The sequence below is a fragment of the Nerophis ophidion genome, linkage group LG02, assembly GCF_033978795.1.
Source record: "Nerophis ophidion isolate RoL-2023_Sa linkage group LG02, RoL_Noph_v1.0, whole genome shotgun sequence".
In the NCBI taxonomy this organism is placed as follows: domain Eukaryota; kingdom Metazoa; phylum Chordata; class Actinopteri; order Syngnathiformes; family Syngnathidae; genus Nerophis; species Nerophis ophidion.
This window is the reverse complement of record NC_084612.1, coordinates 54,920,299-54,936,613: the sequence shown is the minus strand read 5'-3', so window position 1 is coordinate 54,936,613 and position 16,315 is coordinate 54,920,299. Positions and strand designations below refer to the sequence as shown.

Below are 16,315 nucleotides of genomic sequence, written 5' to 3'. Positions count from 1 at the left end.
TTCTGTTTATATTTACACCTAACACAATTTCCCAACTCATATGGAAACGGGGTTTGTATTTTATACTGTGGAATATTAGAATTTACTTTATCAAGTGAAATGACTCAAAAAGAACATTGGTAGGAATGAAAAACACTAACCTATTTATTATTAACCGTCGGGAATAGACTTATGCTGGCTTTAAGTTGAAGTATTATTTGTCACAATAATCTAGTGACCACAATTATTCATTAAAAGGAAAGTTATGGGTATTTTTTTTTTTTACATTTAAAACCCTTTCTTGTGGCGTATCAAAAATGTTTTGTATAAGCTTTGTGTTTCAATTGTGCATATATTTTGCTCCAATCACTTATTTTAACTCGTTTTTTGAGTTTGTCTTGTCTGTCGTGACCACTCAAGGGAAACAAAAAGTGACCACAATTGACAGGCAGCCAGTAAATGCAGGTTTGCCGCTATTTTTCCATTTCTATACATGTTGACCTTTAAACAATTTCGTAACGCTGCTTGCAACTCCACCGGAAATCCCGCTTAACGGTGTTATGGCAAATTTTGCTATCGGTGGCCTCCATATAGAGTCAAAAAACTGCTTTGGGATGCATTATCAATGGCCACAGGCCGCATTATGTGGCGGCTATAACATTACTTTTTTCTGCGGGGGAAATTTTTGTGACCGCTAACGCAAAGTTGCTGCTAACAGAGGTTTGACTGTACATACATTATATTGCCAAAAGAATCAGGTGTCCTAATCACATGGCCCAGCCACAGGTGTATAAAATCAGCACTTAGGCATGGAGACTGTTTCTACAAACATTTGTGAAAGAATGGGCAGCTCTCAGTGATTTCCAGCGTGGAACTGTCATACTTGTGCAGTAAATCCAGTCGTGAAATTTCCTCGCTCCTAAATATTCCAAAGTCAACTGTCAGCTTTATTATAAGAAAATGGAAGAGTTTGGGAAAAACAGCAACTCAGCCACCAAGTGGTAGGCCACGTAAACTGACAGAGAGGGGTCAGCGGATGCTGAAGCGCATAGTGCAAAGACTTTCTGCTCAGTCTCCATGGCCGAGCAGCTGCATCTGAGCCATACATCCCCAAGTCCAATGCAAAGCGTGGGATGTAATGGTATAAAGCACGTCGCCACTGGACTCTAGAGCAGTGGAGACGCCTTCTCTGGACTGATGAATCACACTTTTCCGTCTGGCAATCTGATAGACCAGTCTGGGTTTGGAAGTTGCCAGGAGAATGGTACATTTCGGACTGCATTGTGCCGAATGTGAAATTTGGTGCAGGAGGAATTATGGTGCGAGATTGTTTTTCAGGAGTTGGGCTTGGTCCCTTTGAATACTCCAGGATACCAAAACATTTTGGACAATTCCATGCTTCCAACCTTCTGGGTACAGTTTGGAGCGGTCCCCTTTCTCATGACTTTCAACATGACTGTGCACCAGTGCACAAAGCAAGGTCCATAAATACAAAGATGACAGTCTGGTGTGGATAAACTTGACTGGCCTGCACAGAGTCCTGACCTGAACCCGATAGAACACATTTGGGAGGAATTAGAATGGAGGCTGAGAGCCATGCCTTTTCCACCAACGTCAGTGTGTGAACTCACCAATGCGCTTTTGGAAGAATGGTGAAAAATTCAAAAAAACACACTCCGCAACCTTGTGGACAGCCTTCCCAGAAGAGTTGAAGCTGTAATAGCTACAAAATGTGGACCCACATCATATTGTACCCAATGGGTTAGGAATGGGATGGCACTTCAAGTTCATATGTGAGTCAAGGCAGGTGGCCAAATAACTTTGGCAATATAGTGTATGTCTCGCTTGTCTACTATCGAGTGCTTTATGGTTGGCAAAAATTCTGATGCCAAGTCCCTGTTGCAAATTAATTCACTTAACATTATTTCCAACGGAAAAAATGCATAAATGAGAACTAGAACTTCGACCTCGGCCAGAATGTTTCACTTTAGAGGTTCTACACAACAAGCAGTAAGTCGCTGCAATCAGCAATAACAAGGATTAGTGACATGGTGAGGGGAAATATGTGGACAAGTGGAACTCTTTTTCTAAGATGGCCTTCAACAGCAGCACACTGCTGATTCAATGAGTCACCTCCATTAAATTTGTCTATGAAGAACGCTGCACTCAACCATACAAGCTTTAGATCAACAATCACTCTATACTGTATGAGTCACAAACATCACATCCATCAATATCTTCACTAACTCTGCGGATACTCAGAATATTTTATATTTTCAAGACAATCACAATGACAAACATGACCATTTTTGTGTCAATGGTCACTTTGGCATGAGTATAAGTAGCCTCACACAACTTGTCCTGTACCAACTGACATGTATTTCTGGGTATTGTTTTTCCTTTTCTGAGAGACATGCCGTTTTTCCCCACAGCAGATGTTTGAATCACAGCTCAAGCAGTCTGTGCAGTGATCGCACCTTGTGTGACACAAGCGCCTCCCCATCTATTTCCAGCTCGAGTGTCAAAATGTGAAGTCACAGCCGCGTTTGTCAAGCATAAGTGTCATTCTATTCACTGTATTTAGGACGGGAAAGTGAATGTGACATACTCGTCAACATCATAGAACTACAACTGTTATTGATAGAGGAATGAGAAAGTAATAAGTATATTGATAATTCTAACTACCTCTGTCCCTCTACTCAGTCTCTCTATCTCAGTCCAAACCAGTTGAGGCAGAGGCTTGCCCCAAGGAGTCTGGATTCTGTTCAAGGAATTTGTCACATTTTGATTGATTGAAACTTTTATTAGTAGATATTCCGTACAATTGACCCCGAATAAGTTTTTCAACTTGTTTAAGTCGGGGTCCACGTTAATCAATTGATGGCATCTTAGTTTTTTTTAAAACTATGTCTTATTCACCAAAAATGCCTAACTTACTAACGTATTTTTTTAACTATAAGTCACAGTTTTTTTCGTAGTTTGGCCGGGGGTGCGACATTTACTCCGGAACGACTTATGTGTGAAATTATTAACACATTACCGTAAAATATCAAATAATATTATTTATCTCATTCGCGGAAGAGACAAAGTCAGCAAACGTCACACACACGTCAGCAATCGTCACATACACGTCAACCAATAAGAATTCGGCGGGGCAGAGTCATGGCAGAAGTGCATTGTGAGTCATGGAATGCTAACTGCTGTATGATATATGCTACTGCCGTAGCTATTAAAATGGATCATTTTGGCGGTAACTTATAAAAACTGAGAAGGGCTGAACAAAAATTGGACCGAAAAGGAAATCATGTACTGCTAATTACACAATGTCAAATAATATCCATCCATCCATCCATTTTCTATTTATCTAATTCGCGGAATAGACGGAAGAAAATGTCAGCAATCATCACGTACACGTCAACCAATAAGAATTTGCGGGGGAGGGTCATGGCAGAAGTGCATTGTGGGTCATGGAACGCTAACTGCTATAGGCTACTGCCGTACCTATTAAAATGGATCATTTCAACGTTGGCGGTAACTTAAGGTATCAAAACTGAGAAGGGCTGAACAAAAAAATGACAGAAAAAGGAATCATGTACCGCAGATTACAAGCTGGACGTAGTGAAATATGTAGCAGAAAACGACAAGAGGAAGCGGCGCATACCTTTGGAGTTGGCAGAGTTGTTTAGAAGCGACATCGAGGAAGAAGATTTAATCGGATTTATCGATTAGGAGTGACAGATTGTTTGGTAAACGTGTAGCATGTTCTATATGTTAGTTATTTGAATGACTCTTACCATAATATTTTACGTTCACATACCAGGCATGTTCTCAGTTGGTTATTTATGCGTCATATAACGTACACTTATTCAGCCTGTTCACTATTCTTTATTTTACATTACCTTTCAAATATCTATTGTTGGTGTTGGATTTTATCAAACAAATTTCCCCCAAAAAGTGCGACGTATGTTTTTTTCCTTCTTTATTATGTATTTTCGGCTGATGCGACGTATACTCCAGAGCGATTTATAATCCGAAAAATACAGTACCTGGTTACAAGGTGGGTCTTTTGAGAACTTTTGAAAAGACCCCCATTTTTTGTGTGCTAAAAAACTGTTGATTGTCAGGACACGTTTGCAGCAGTTCTGTTAATAAACCAAATATTCAGCTACAAACGTTTTCATTTCTACATGCTTAATTTCGGTCATTTGGAAATTTCATGGCGGGCCATCTTTTTGTCTTGCAATTTACTCTTACATTTAGCACTTACCAAATATTTGTCAACTACATGGAATAGATGAAAAAATAAACCAAATTAAATAAATTACCCTGAATTTAGAAGTGCACTTGTAAAGCAAACCAGACAGATTAGCAATATTTATTTTACCTGGGTAAATAATTTCCTGGTAGCAAAAGTTCCTGGATGTGTTTATGAAAAGGGACACCTATATGAGGAGTGTGCTCAATGCATAAAGTGCCATGACTCATAGTCAAGGTCTTGAGGTTTATACATGTAAACAACAGCGTCCACGTTTTCAGGGAACATTCTCTTATATTCTTGGAATTTCAACTGCAGTCCGTAGGCCTGGACTGATTAATCAATCAGGCAATTAAATGGGTCATATTATGAATCTTTTCTACATTTAAAGGGGAACTGTTTTTTTGTTTTTGTTTTTTAATAAATTGTGCCTATTCACAATCCTAATGAAAAACTAAAATATTTATTTTGGGTTTTTTGCATTCTAATTTGTAACAATTAGCTTGCCAGAGGTGGCTAGGAATGCAGCTAATGGGAGTAATCCATTCTGCTGCTTGTCCCTCTCGGGGTCGCGGGGGTGCTGGAGCCAATCCCAGCTGCATTTGGGCGGAAGGCGGCGTACAACCTGGACAAGTCGCCACCTCATCACAGGGCCAACACAGATATATAGACAATATTCACACTCCCATCACACACTAGGGACCATTTAATGTTGTCAATTCACATGTATTTATTTAAAACAAATCTGTTATTGAGTATAGTATTAGCATATATATTTTTCTTACATAATACCGTTTGTTCCATTTTTAATTTGTTATTGCCCTTTGTATAATGTACTTTGTTGAGATTTTGTTTTGTAGATATTTGTTAAACCCTATGTCACTTTTTTGTAATAAAAACAATTGGCAACATCACCTATTTTTTGTGTTATTGGAGACTGTACTCGTACATCACGCTAATGCATGTGTTTCTGGAACTCCTCACTCTGGATGGATTTTTCCAAAAGCTATGATATGTAGTGTCATTTTATATTGTGAAGATCTCTGTCTGTGGGTATATCGCAAATATATTAAAGTACATCCACAGTGCGGACATGCTGCCTCCGCTCCAGACAACCTTGTGCGTATGGCTGGTGCTAATGAGTTACAGTGGTCATTTTTCCCATGGTCTTTGAACACACCCTGTTAGTGGAGAATGAACAAGTGTTAAAGTTAAAGTACCAATGATTGTCACACACATACTAGGTGTGGCAAAATTATTCTCTGCATTTGACCTACCACCCTGGATCACTCCCTGGGAGGTGAGGGGAGCAGTGAGCAGCAGCGGTGACCGCACCCGAGAATAATTTTTGCCGATTTAACCCCCAATTCCAACCCTTGATGCTGAGTGCTAAGTAGGGAGGTAATGGCTCCCATTTTTATAGTCTTTGGTATGACTCGGCCGGGGTTGGAACTCACGACCTACCGATCTCAGGGCGGACACTGTGTGTCTAGAAGTGAAACATGGAGACAGATGTGCGTGCACGGAGGAAATACTTGTTGGAATTGGGCCCGATGTTAGCATAAAATTGGTCATGAAAGCTAAAAAGAGCGTCAGATTTTTTTTTCTTCTGTACGCTACAATACATTAGATTACTTTTTTTTTTTTTTTTTTTTTTTTTTTTTTTTTTATTAAATCAACACAAAAACACACAAAATACACTTTCCATCAGTGCATCAACCCCCCAAAGAAAACCCCTCCCTCCCCCATTCACACCCAGCCACACCCACTCACACAAAAAAGGGTTATTTCTATCTGCTACCAAAATGCTGGTTCCCACAACATATATAACACAGTCTGCAAGGGACATAGTCCCTGAAACACACATGATTGTGTGTGTCGCCGGTCCACTAACACTATCATTAATTACTATTTTTTATGTAATTGTTTTATATGATTTTACTTTCTTTTTTATCAAAAAAAAAAAAGTCATTGTTTTCCTTTTTTTTTAATCTCATTTTATTTTATTAAAAAAAAATTAAAAAAAATAACCTTATCTTCATCAGACCAGGTTGTTAATGGAATTAGACTTGTCTAAAAGGTTTTTAAAACCAGGTCCAGTCCAGACAATGTCAAAGTGGGCCTCAGCAACACACACCCTCATCCATGTGCAACAACAAAAATTAGGGAAACAACAGATTGCATATAAGTTATAAACAAAATTACATTTTCATAAAAAGCATTTGTGTATAGTCCATATTATGTCCAAGTCAGATTCAACACACACCTTCATTTTGTACACTCAAAAAAAGGGAACACAACAACAGATAGCATATATGTTGCTGTTGTTGCATATCTATAAACATTATTACATTTTCATAATAAGCCTTTAAGGATTTCCCATCTTTTTTCATGTTTTTTGGCATCATTATCGTTGTCAATCATGTATCTTTCATTAGATTACTTTATTTTGTTAGGTGTGGCAGCTAATTTGAAGCTCGTACATTAAGGAGAAACCCGAAACAAAGTTAAACCGGATGGATAAAGTAGCACTTTTATTTTGATGACGGAAAAGTGTGTGGTTTGTTTTGTGAAGACGTCTTGACATGTTTTAGAGTCGGATCTACTGTTTACATTTGTTTTTAAAAAGTCTTCTTTTGACAACATCCTGCTGACCGTCTTTCCTTTCTGTTGAGCTTTTATGTCATCTTACTTACTAAATCAGTCACAGTAACTATCTAAATGTTAGGTTATCACTGCACCTTAACACTCATCTGAACACGGAAGTGAAGCACCACCCAGGTGTTTGCTGCAGGGATGTTGCCCCTTCTCACGGCAAAAAAATTGTCTTTTCTTGTCAGGAGAACAACTTGCCACAGCTTGGAACCTGATATTTCCATTAGGTTGACTTTCTTTTGTCCATTTCTGCTCGCTTGTGGCGCATCGGTAGCAAGTGAACTGCAGCAAAGTTCCACCCACAACGGCACGGTAGGAGGGTCAAAAAGGAAGTGTTTGCGTTAATTGGCCATTAAAAAAAATGTGTGCCTTTATTAAAATTTAAAGTTAAGCCGTTATCAAGTTAACTTTGACAGCCCTAGTATATTTCATATAAATGCATGTGTGTATATTCGCACACACACACACACACACACACACACACACACACACACCTGGATGTATGGATCATTCCTGCTTGTTTTAGATTTGTTGTTTAGTCAGTGTTTCAAGTGGCCGTTTGTTGTTTACTTCAGGACGGCCGGCAGTGTTCCTGCTAGTTTTAGCTTTGTTTAGTCAGTGTTTCAAGTGGCCGTTTGTTGTTTACTTCAGGACGGCCGGCAGTTGAGTGTGTTGGGGATAAATGAGCGCTACATTATTCATTTTAAATATATGTACTGTGTACATTTTTTGAGCAAATTATACGATGATGTCATGGTGACCATGCCCCTAACCACACTAGCACGGCCGCACATATCTTGGCAATCTAGGGGAAACCCTGGGTAAGAAAAGTTGATTTTGAATAATAGGGCTCCTTTAAATGAACTTTGCCGGCATCGATAAATTGCCATGTCAGTGTGTGTTTGTTTTCTTTGTTTCTTTCGCTTCCAAACAGGGTGAAAGAAGGTTCACTCTAAGGTTGCATCTATTGCTTATTTTATTAATTGAGTAATTTATGGAGTAGTTTGAGTATTATCGGGTAATGGGATAAAACACACTTTGTAGCGTAAAAGCATATTTTAGGGAAAATAGTTTAAACAATGTGTGAATGCCTTTTTTTTTTTTTTAAATAAATGCATATCATCAACATTGAAGTTTGACTTTAAACCTGTGTGCATTCATAAAAAGAAAAAAAACTCCACTGTTCACAGCACCCACATATAGAGCCACCGTCATGTGCACTCTTTTAAAGCTGCCGCTATGTTTACGTATATTAACACAGCCACTCCCCACGATCCCGGTAGAAAATGGTACAAAATGACGGATGGATGAAGTTCCGGGCACTTTGTACGATCCAAATTAAATTATTTTTTTTTTAGTTACACTCAATCGATTGATCGTTGCAGCCCTAGTTGACTCTGCGTTTATCCAATAGCAAAATGTTGACTTATTCAGTGAACCTTCTCGTCAGCCCTCCACAATCTTCATTTCGGTGGCCGGATATCAGTACCAGAAAACCAGATTATTCCAAACATGAGCATCTTAAAATGTATTTGTATACACTAACCTTTGAACAGACACCCCTTTTAGACCAGTTAATCTGCCGTCTTATTTCTGCTCTGCCCCCTTCTCCAGCGTGGAGAGGTTATAAGGTAGCGTGGAGAGGTTATAAGGTGACCACAGATGACGCGCTAGCTGTTCTAAGCCGGGACCCGTGGAGGACCACTCATCTGTGCATCAGTTGATGACATCTCTGCGCTGCTAACTTGTCTCCACTCAAAACCATCTCCTGCTGGCCCCACTATGCACTGGACTCTCACACTATTATGTTTCATCCACTATGGACTGGACTCTCACACTATTACAGTATGCTAGATCCACCATGGACTAGACTCTCACACTAATATTTTAGATCCACTATGGACTGGACTCTCACACTATTATGTTACATCCACTATGGACTGGACTCTCACACTATTACAGTATGCTAGATCCACCATGGACTAGACTCTCACACTAATACGTTAGATCCACTATGGACTGGACTCTCACACTATTAAACAGACCCACAATAGACTGGACTCTCACACTATTAACTAGATCCACTATGGACTGGACTCTCACACTATTAACCAGATCCACTATGGACTGGTCTCTCACATTATTAAGTAGATCAACTATGGTCTGGACTCTCACACTATTAACTAGATCCACTATGGACTGGACTCTCACACTCTTATGTTAAATCCACTCTGGACTGTACTCTCACAACATTATGCTACATCTACTATGGATCGGACTCTCACACTATTATTTTAGATCCAGTGTAGACTGGACTCTCACAATATTAAATAGATCCACTTGATGTCCATTGCACCGGTCGCCCAGGGAGGGGGTCCCCACAGCTGCGGTCCCCTCCAAGGTTTGTCATTGCATCCCATTGGGTTGAGTTTTCCCTTGCCCTGATGTGGGATCTGAGAAGAGGATGTCGTTGTGGCTAGTGCAGCCCTTTGAGACACTTGTGATTTAGCGCCATATAAATAGACTTTGATTGATTAATTGAAAAGGTTTGTGGATGAATTAAAAAAACATGCATTTTCCTTTTAACTGGATATTGCCCACATGACACCAGTTGTCTATCCAGTTGTGGTATTCTATTAATTTGTTGCTGGCGGGTAAATATATAACTGTTGTCACCAGCCAAGCATCAATCAATTTGAAGGATTGCCATATTCATCATATTACATCTTATGTCAGGAGTTTATAAAAACAACCTGGGACTTTAAAAATGGTGCTTCACATACATGCCCAAGTAAAACAGCATCGACCACAAGTCTGTTTCAAACTCACGTTTTTTTCCTGCAGCATCCGTGAGAAGAAACCTCCAGGTTCTGTGGTCTGTGGAGAACAGATGGTGGTTTGCTTTAGAAGCTGGTTAAAACAAAAAAGATTGTGGCCACTAACGGAGAAGTTGGTCAAATTTGACTTTGAACTCATACCCAAAGATGGCGAGAAAGACCCTAGCTTGCGGATTATGGCGAATGGATTATGATGAATTCTTCATTTAAGGGAAGATATAAACATCCCATCAGTCAGCATCCCAATGAGAGCAGACATTGTACATAAAATGATTGTCTTATGTTCATAGTTTCTTGTTTAGCACTTAGCAATACTACCACATGATGCTTAGTGAATTAGCACACCACTTATAAAATGTGTCGCTACATTTTCCTTATAAAAAAATGTAAGGTTCTGGATCATCACTTGTCCCAAAGCAGTAGTTGTCCCTAATGAAGTCGGCCAGGGTTAGTAGTAGTTGTTGAAGGAAAATGTGGACGTTGTGATGCGTCTTTAAATGCGCCTCCGCATGCCTAAAATGTGCAAAATACGTAAACATTACATGTCATTATGAATGTGCCTGTTACTACATTACATATCTATTTAGAGCATGTAAATAAATCAATGGATGTTTGTTAGAACGCTTTACAGGCGGAATAAAGCGACTCCCATTAGCCCATTTGTACAAAGCCCCTAAAGGAACATGGATGTTTTGCGAGATTTCGCCATACATTTTGCGAAATCTTGCCATACTTTTGGAGAGATCTCGCAAAAGGTTTTTTTCCTATGTCAGTGAACCGGAAGTAAAACAGAAACAGTACCCATTACGACGAGAAAGCCTTTCGCTCCGTGTATTCTTTCCAGGTGTCACTCACTTATGTCAAAGTCATGTATATGTGCAATCAAGGGTTGGAATTGGGGGTTTAATCACCAAAAATTATTCCCAGGTGCGGCCACCACTGCTGCTCACTGCTCTCCTCAACTCCCAGCGGGTGATCAAGGGTGATGGGTCAAATGCAGAGAATAATTTTGCCACACCTAGTGTGTGTATGACAATCATTGTTACTTCAACTTTTAACTTTAAGAACAGATTTGATGTCTTTATACGTTTCGGCCAATACTAAAATAGAAACCTATAAACTTCTCCCACGGATGAGTAGGCTTTTCCATCGCTTTGTTTGTTTCACTTCCGGCTCATCATCGCGGTGTCTGTTTTTCTCCATTTCCCTTTAGGGTAGGCATGGGCAATTATTTTGACTTGGGGGCCAAATGTAGAGAAAAAAAAGTGTCCGGGGGTCGGTATATTTATTTTTAGGCACACTAACACAAAACCTCACAAATATGTCTTATTGAATGTTAAAAGCGTTAAAAAACGGAATGAAATTTGACATTTTTACTGAATGAGACACCCAAAATGTATATGAAAATAAAGAATTTGGGATTTACAATATTAACTATGAACGATAAAACACTGAATATTGACAACATATGAACGTCACATCCCCTCTCCATTCACATATTTTACAATCAAGCGAAACGCAACAAAAATGCAACAATCAGTGAAATATGAAGGTGAAGGATAAACAAAACTAACACCTACGATCTGATATACCTGATATATCACTGAGCTTTACAACTTTTCTGTAAAAATCTCCTTCCGCGTCTGTCCCTGACACCCGCATTTCAAGTTGGCCGTTCCGAAAATTTGATTGATTGATTGAAACTTTTATTAGTAGATTGCACAGTACAGTACATATTCCGTACAATTGACCACTAAATAGTAACACCCAAATGTTTTTCAACTAGTTTAAGTCGGGGTCCACGTTAATCAATTCTCTGTGGAAACGCTCCCCATCCACACTGCTTGGTGCCTCGTCTGAGGTGCTGTGACTTAGATGATCATAGTAAATAAATAGATGACCATAGTGACTAGTATATCATGCAAAAGTGCAATACTTTGTAATACTTTGTGTAGTTCAAGACTTACAGTCATTTGGAAACATCACTGCACATCATAATGTGAGGATGAGGGAAAAAGTTAAATTGTAGTTTTTGGTCCAGCCCTCACTGACTTGGGACCATTGCAAAATGATGTGCGTCCCAAAGTCACCAGCCTTGGCGTCACTATAGACAGCGATATTAAACTTCACAAATAAGTCAATGACGTTTTAAAATTGTGTTTTTATCTTCTTTGTCTTTTAGCAAAGGTAAAACCATTTTTATTTTTATTTTTTCGAACAAGTCATGCATGCTTTTATTTTAAGCGGCCTGGACTGCCGCAATGCACTTTATGCTGGCATTAGCCAAATAAGCTATCTCCCAGTTGCAGTTAGTCCAGAACGCGGCATCACGACTTTAAACAAGTGCCAGGAAACGCGAGCATACAACCCCAATTCTTGAGAGTTTGCACTGGCTCCCTGTTCATTTTAGAAATGATTTTAAAACCTCGCGGTTTGCTTTCAAAGCTTTACACGGACTGGCACCTCGTTATATCTCGGACCTCATCCAAATTTACACTCCTGCGCGCGCTCTGAGGTCCAAGAGCCAGCTCCAGCTCGTGGTGCCCAAGACCAGACTTAAAACCAAGGGAGACAGGGGCCTTCTCTGTGGTTGGCCCTAAGCTCTGGAACACCCTGCCCCTCCATGTTCCAACTGCTCTCACAGTGGAGTGTTTTAGGTCTCGTCTTAAGACCCAACTTTTATTTTTTTGGCTTTTAACACTACGTGAAATGTGTGGTCCTCTGTGTTTATAAAATTTGGATTTCTATTTATTATTTTAATTGGCTTTACTCCTTAAAATCGTTGTTAATCATATTTATTTTTATATTGTTTTTATATTCATTTATTTTTTGTTTTTATTCAGTCGTTGGAGCTACGGATAATATTTGAATATTGTTTTTAATGTTGTTGGCAGCACTTTGGAAACATTTGTGTTGTTTAAATGTGCTATACAAATAAAGACATGCACCTGGGGATAGGTTAATGGGCAACACTAAAATTTGCCCTAGTGTGTGAATGTGAGTGGGAATGTTGTCTGTCTATCTGTGTTGGCCCTGTGATGAGGTGGCGACTTGTCCAGGGTGTACCCCGCCTTCTGCCCGACTGTAAATGAGAAAGGCTTCAGCGACCCCCGTGTCCCCGAAGGGAATAAGCTGTACAAAATTAGATGGATGGATGTAAGGAATTGGATTGGATAATGGCAGCTACACTTTCCATCTTAAAGATCTAAAAAATAATTTGGGATGTCCGGTGGGCCAGATTGAAAGGTTTTAAGGGCCGTATGTTCTTAAAGGGGAACATTATCACCAGACCTATGTAAGCATCAACATATACCTTGATGTTGCAGAAAAAAGACCATATATTTTTTTAACCGATTTCCGGACTCTAAATGGGTGAATTTTGGCAAATTAAACACCTCTCAATTTATCGCGATGACGTCAGAACGTGACGTCACCTAGGTAGTCAACGCCATTTTCTCCACCACTTTACACGCAGCAAGTCAAATCAGCTCTGTTATTTTCCGTTTTCTTGACTGTTTTCCGGTACTTTGGAGACATCATGCCTTGTCGGTGTGTTGTCGGAGGGTGTAACAACACGATCAGGGACGGATTCAAGTTGATTTACGTAGAATGTGCATCGATTAGCACGGCAGGCTAATCGATGCTAACATGCTATTTAGGCTGTATGTACATATTGCATCCTTATGCCTCATTTGTAGCTATACTTGCATCCAGTCTTTCCCTCCACCCACATTTAATGCCAAACAAACACATACCAATCGACAGATTTAAGTTGCTCCAGAGTCAAGAGATGCAAAAGTCTCTCGTTTGGTTTTTACCAGCGATGCTACGACAGACATGGCACAGAGATGGCAACAATGTCTGGATATCCTGCGACACTCATAGCAGATGCATTCCCAATGATAAAGTCAACGAAATCACAAAGGTGAGTTTTGTTAATGTTATTGACTTATGTGCTAATCAGACATATTTGGTCGCAGCATGACTGCCAGCTAATCGATGCCAACATGCTATTTAGGCTAGCTGTATGTACATTTGTAGCTGTATTTGCATCCAGCGTTTCCTTCCACCCACATTTAATGCCAAACAAACACTTACCAATTGACGGATTTAAGTTGATCCAGTGTCACAAGATACGAAACTTCCGTTCGTTGGTCTGCACATTTTACCGGCGATGCTAAGGCAAACATGGCCGAATAGCATCAATAGCTATTCGCTCAATAGCTTCAGTTTCTCCTTCAATTTCGTTTTCGCTATCTAACTCCATACTCCAACCATCCGTTTCAATACATGCGTAATCTGTTGAATCGCTTAAGCCGCTGAAATCAGAGTCTGAATCCGAGCTAATGTCGCTATATCTTGCTGTCCTATCCACCATTTGTTTGTAGTGGCATCGCTATGTGACGTCACAGGGAAATGGACAGTGGCTTCGCAGATAGCGAAAATCAGACACTTTTTAAACCTTTTTTTAGGGATATTCCGGGACGGGTAAAATTTTGAAAAAAATTTAAATTGAAAAAAAAAAAATAAGCCACTGGGAACTGATTTTTATTGGTTTTAACCCTTTTGAAATTGTGATAATGTTCCCCTTTAATTTGCCCAGGTCTGCTCTAAGGGCTTTGTACACTTGTTAGTTGACTTTTGCTAGTGTTTATTCACGAGTTATGCATTACCAAAAAAAAAACATGTCTTCTTTTCTCACAAAAGGATTGTGAATGAATTGGGGGGAAAAACGTGCAGTTCCCTTTTAACTGCATCTTGCCCATATGACACCAGTTGTGTATCCAGTTGTGGTATTCTATGCATTTATTGCTGGCGGGTATAAATAAAGCTGTTTACACCAGCAATACATCAATCAATTTGAAGGATTTTCATTCAATGCAAAAGTATAACATCTTATGTCAGGTGTTTGCAAATAAAAAACAACTACCTGGGACTTTAAAAATGGTGCTTCACATTCAATACCCAAGTAAAACAACATCGGTCTGATTCAAACTCACGTTTTTTTCCCCCCTGCAGGATCCGTGAGAAGAAACCTCCAGGGTCTTTGGTCTTTAGAAGCTGGCTAAAAATAAAATAAAAATAAATAGATTAGCTTGCCTATAAGCTAACAATAGCGCATACAATTAGCCACACGCGCGCGCATTAGCATACAAGCTAGCCCTTTTTTCCATGCGCGTAACACCGAGCTAACACAAGAAAACATACAAGCTGCCAACTGACGCTTTAAGACGCCAGGCCGGGAAAATAATCACTTGCACGCCGCCGAATAAGCTGCTGGTAGCGGGGACTTACCAGGGCTAATGCTAGCTAATGCTAGCTGCTCGGTGCGACCCGCGACTGTCAAACTAGTGCTGCCGCTGCTGCGTGAGCCGGAAGCGGCGGGAGCTTCACCGAGAGCCCGCTGGCTCCTTGGCAGTGAGATACCGAATAAACTCCCGACACATAAACTATAAAAACGAATAGAAATGAAATGAAAAAAGAAAAATACTTTTCCCCTGCCGTCTTAGCTGCGGCTGGTGAGTGTGTACACCGGAGCGGCGTCACTTTTTTCCCCACGACGGCAGTGGCGTCCTCCGGGCCTTAGAGAGGCGCTCTAATTCCTAAAACGCACTCCTTCACATAAGTAGGGACACATTTTATATATATTTTGTCTTATTTTTAAACCCTTTATTTATTATATTTAACATTATGTTTTCATATTTTTTAAATTTTGTTTTCAAAACCATCCATCCATTTCCTTCTGCTTATCCGAGGTTGGGTCGCTGGGGCAGCAGCCTAAGCAGGGATGCCCAGACTTCCCTATCCCCAACCACTTTATCCAGCTCTTCCCGGGAAATCCAGAGGCGTTCCCAGGCCATACCATAAATTCATAACGTGTACTTGACCTAAACAAGTTGAAAAACTTATTTGGGTGTTACCATTTAGTGGTCAATTGTACGGAATATGTACTCTACTATGCAATATACTAATAAAAGTTTCAATCAATCAATCAATTGGCTGGAAATCACTGAGAGCGGCCCATTCTTTTACAAATGTTTGTAGAAACAGTCTCCATGCCTAAGTGCTTGATTTTATACACCTGTGTCCGGCAAAGTGATTAGGACACCTGATTGTCATCATTTGGATGGGTGGCCAAATACTTTTGGCAATATATCCATCCATCCATCTTCTTCCGCTTATCCGAGGTCGGGTCGCGGGGGCAGCAGCCTAAGCAGGGAAGCGCAGACATCCCTCTCCCCAGCCACTTCGTCTAGCCCTTCCCGGGGGATCCCGAGGCGTTCCCAGGCCAGCCGGGAGACATAGTCTTCCCAACGTGTCCTGGGTCTTCCCCGTGGCCTCCTATCGGTTGGACATGGCCCGAACACAGGTGTTCAGGTGGCATCCTGACCAGATGCCCGAACCACCTCATCTGGCTCCTTTCCATGTGGAGGAGCAGCGGCTTTACTCTGAGCTCCTCCCGGATGACAGAGCTTTTCACCCTATCTCTAAGGGAGAGCCCCGCCACCCGGCGGAGGAAATTCATTTTGGCCGCTTGTACCCGTGATCTTGTCCTTTCTGTCATAACCCAAAGCTCATGACCATAGGT

At 40.4% G+C, this 16,315-nt stretch overlaps 1 protein-coding gene across 16 annotated transcripts in view; it reads right to left on the bottom strand.

Annotated features, from left to right (window-relative positions):
* Nucleotides 1–15,331, bottom strand: part of LOC133542506 (R3H domain-containing protein 2) — a 173,661-nt gene extending 158,330 nt beyond the window's left edge. For 7 of the 16 annotated variants that reach the window (XM_061886710.1, XM_061886805.1, XM_061886823.1 and 4 more), the window contains exons 1-3: nucleotides 15,022–15,314; nucleotides 14,727–14,791; nucleotides 9,719–9,766 (exon numbers count right to left, since the gene is read on the bottom strand). The gene's annotated coding sequence lies outside the window, so the exon portion shown is untranslated. Of the gene's footprint in view, nucleotides 1–9,718; nucleotides 9,767–14,726; nucleotides 14,792–15,021 lie in introns of all 16 variants that reach the window. The other 9 variants (XM_061886716.1, XM_061886779.1, XM_061886833.1 and 6 more) reach the window with 7 other exon arrangements.
* Between the last annotated feature and the right edge of the window lie 984 nt (nucleotides 15,332–16,315).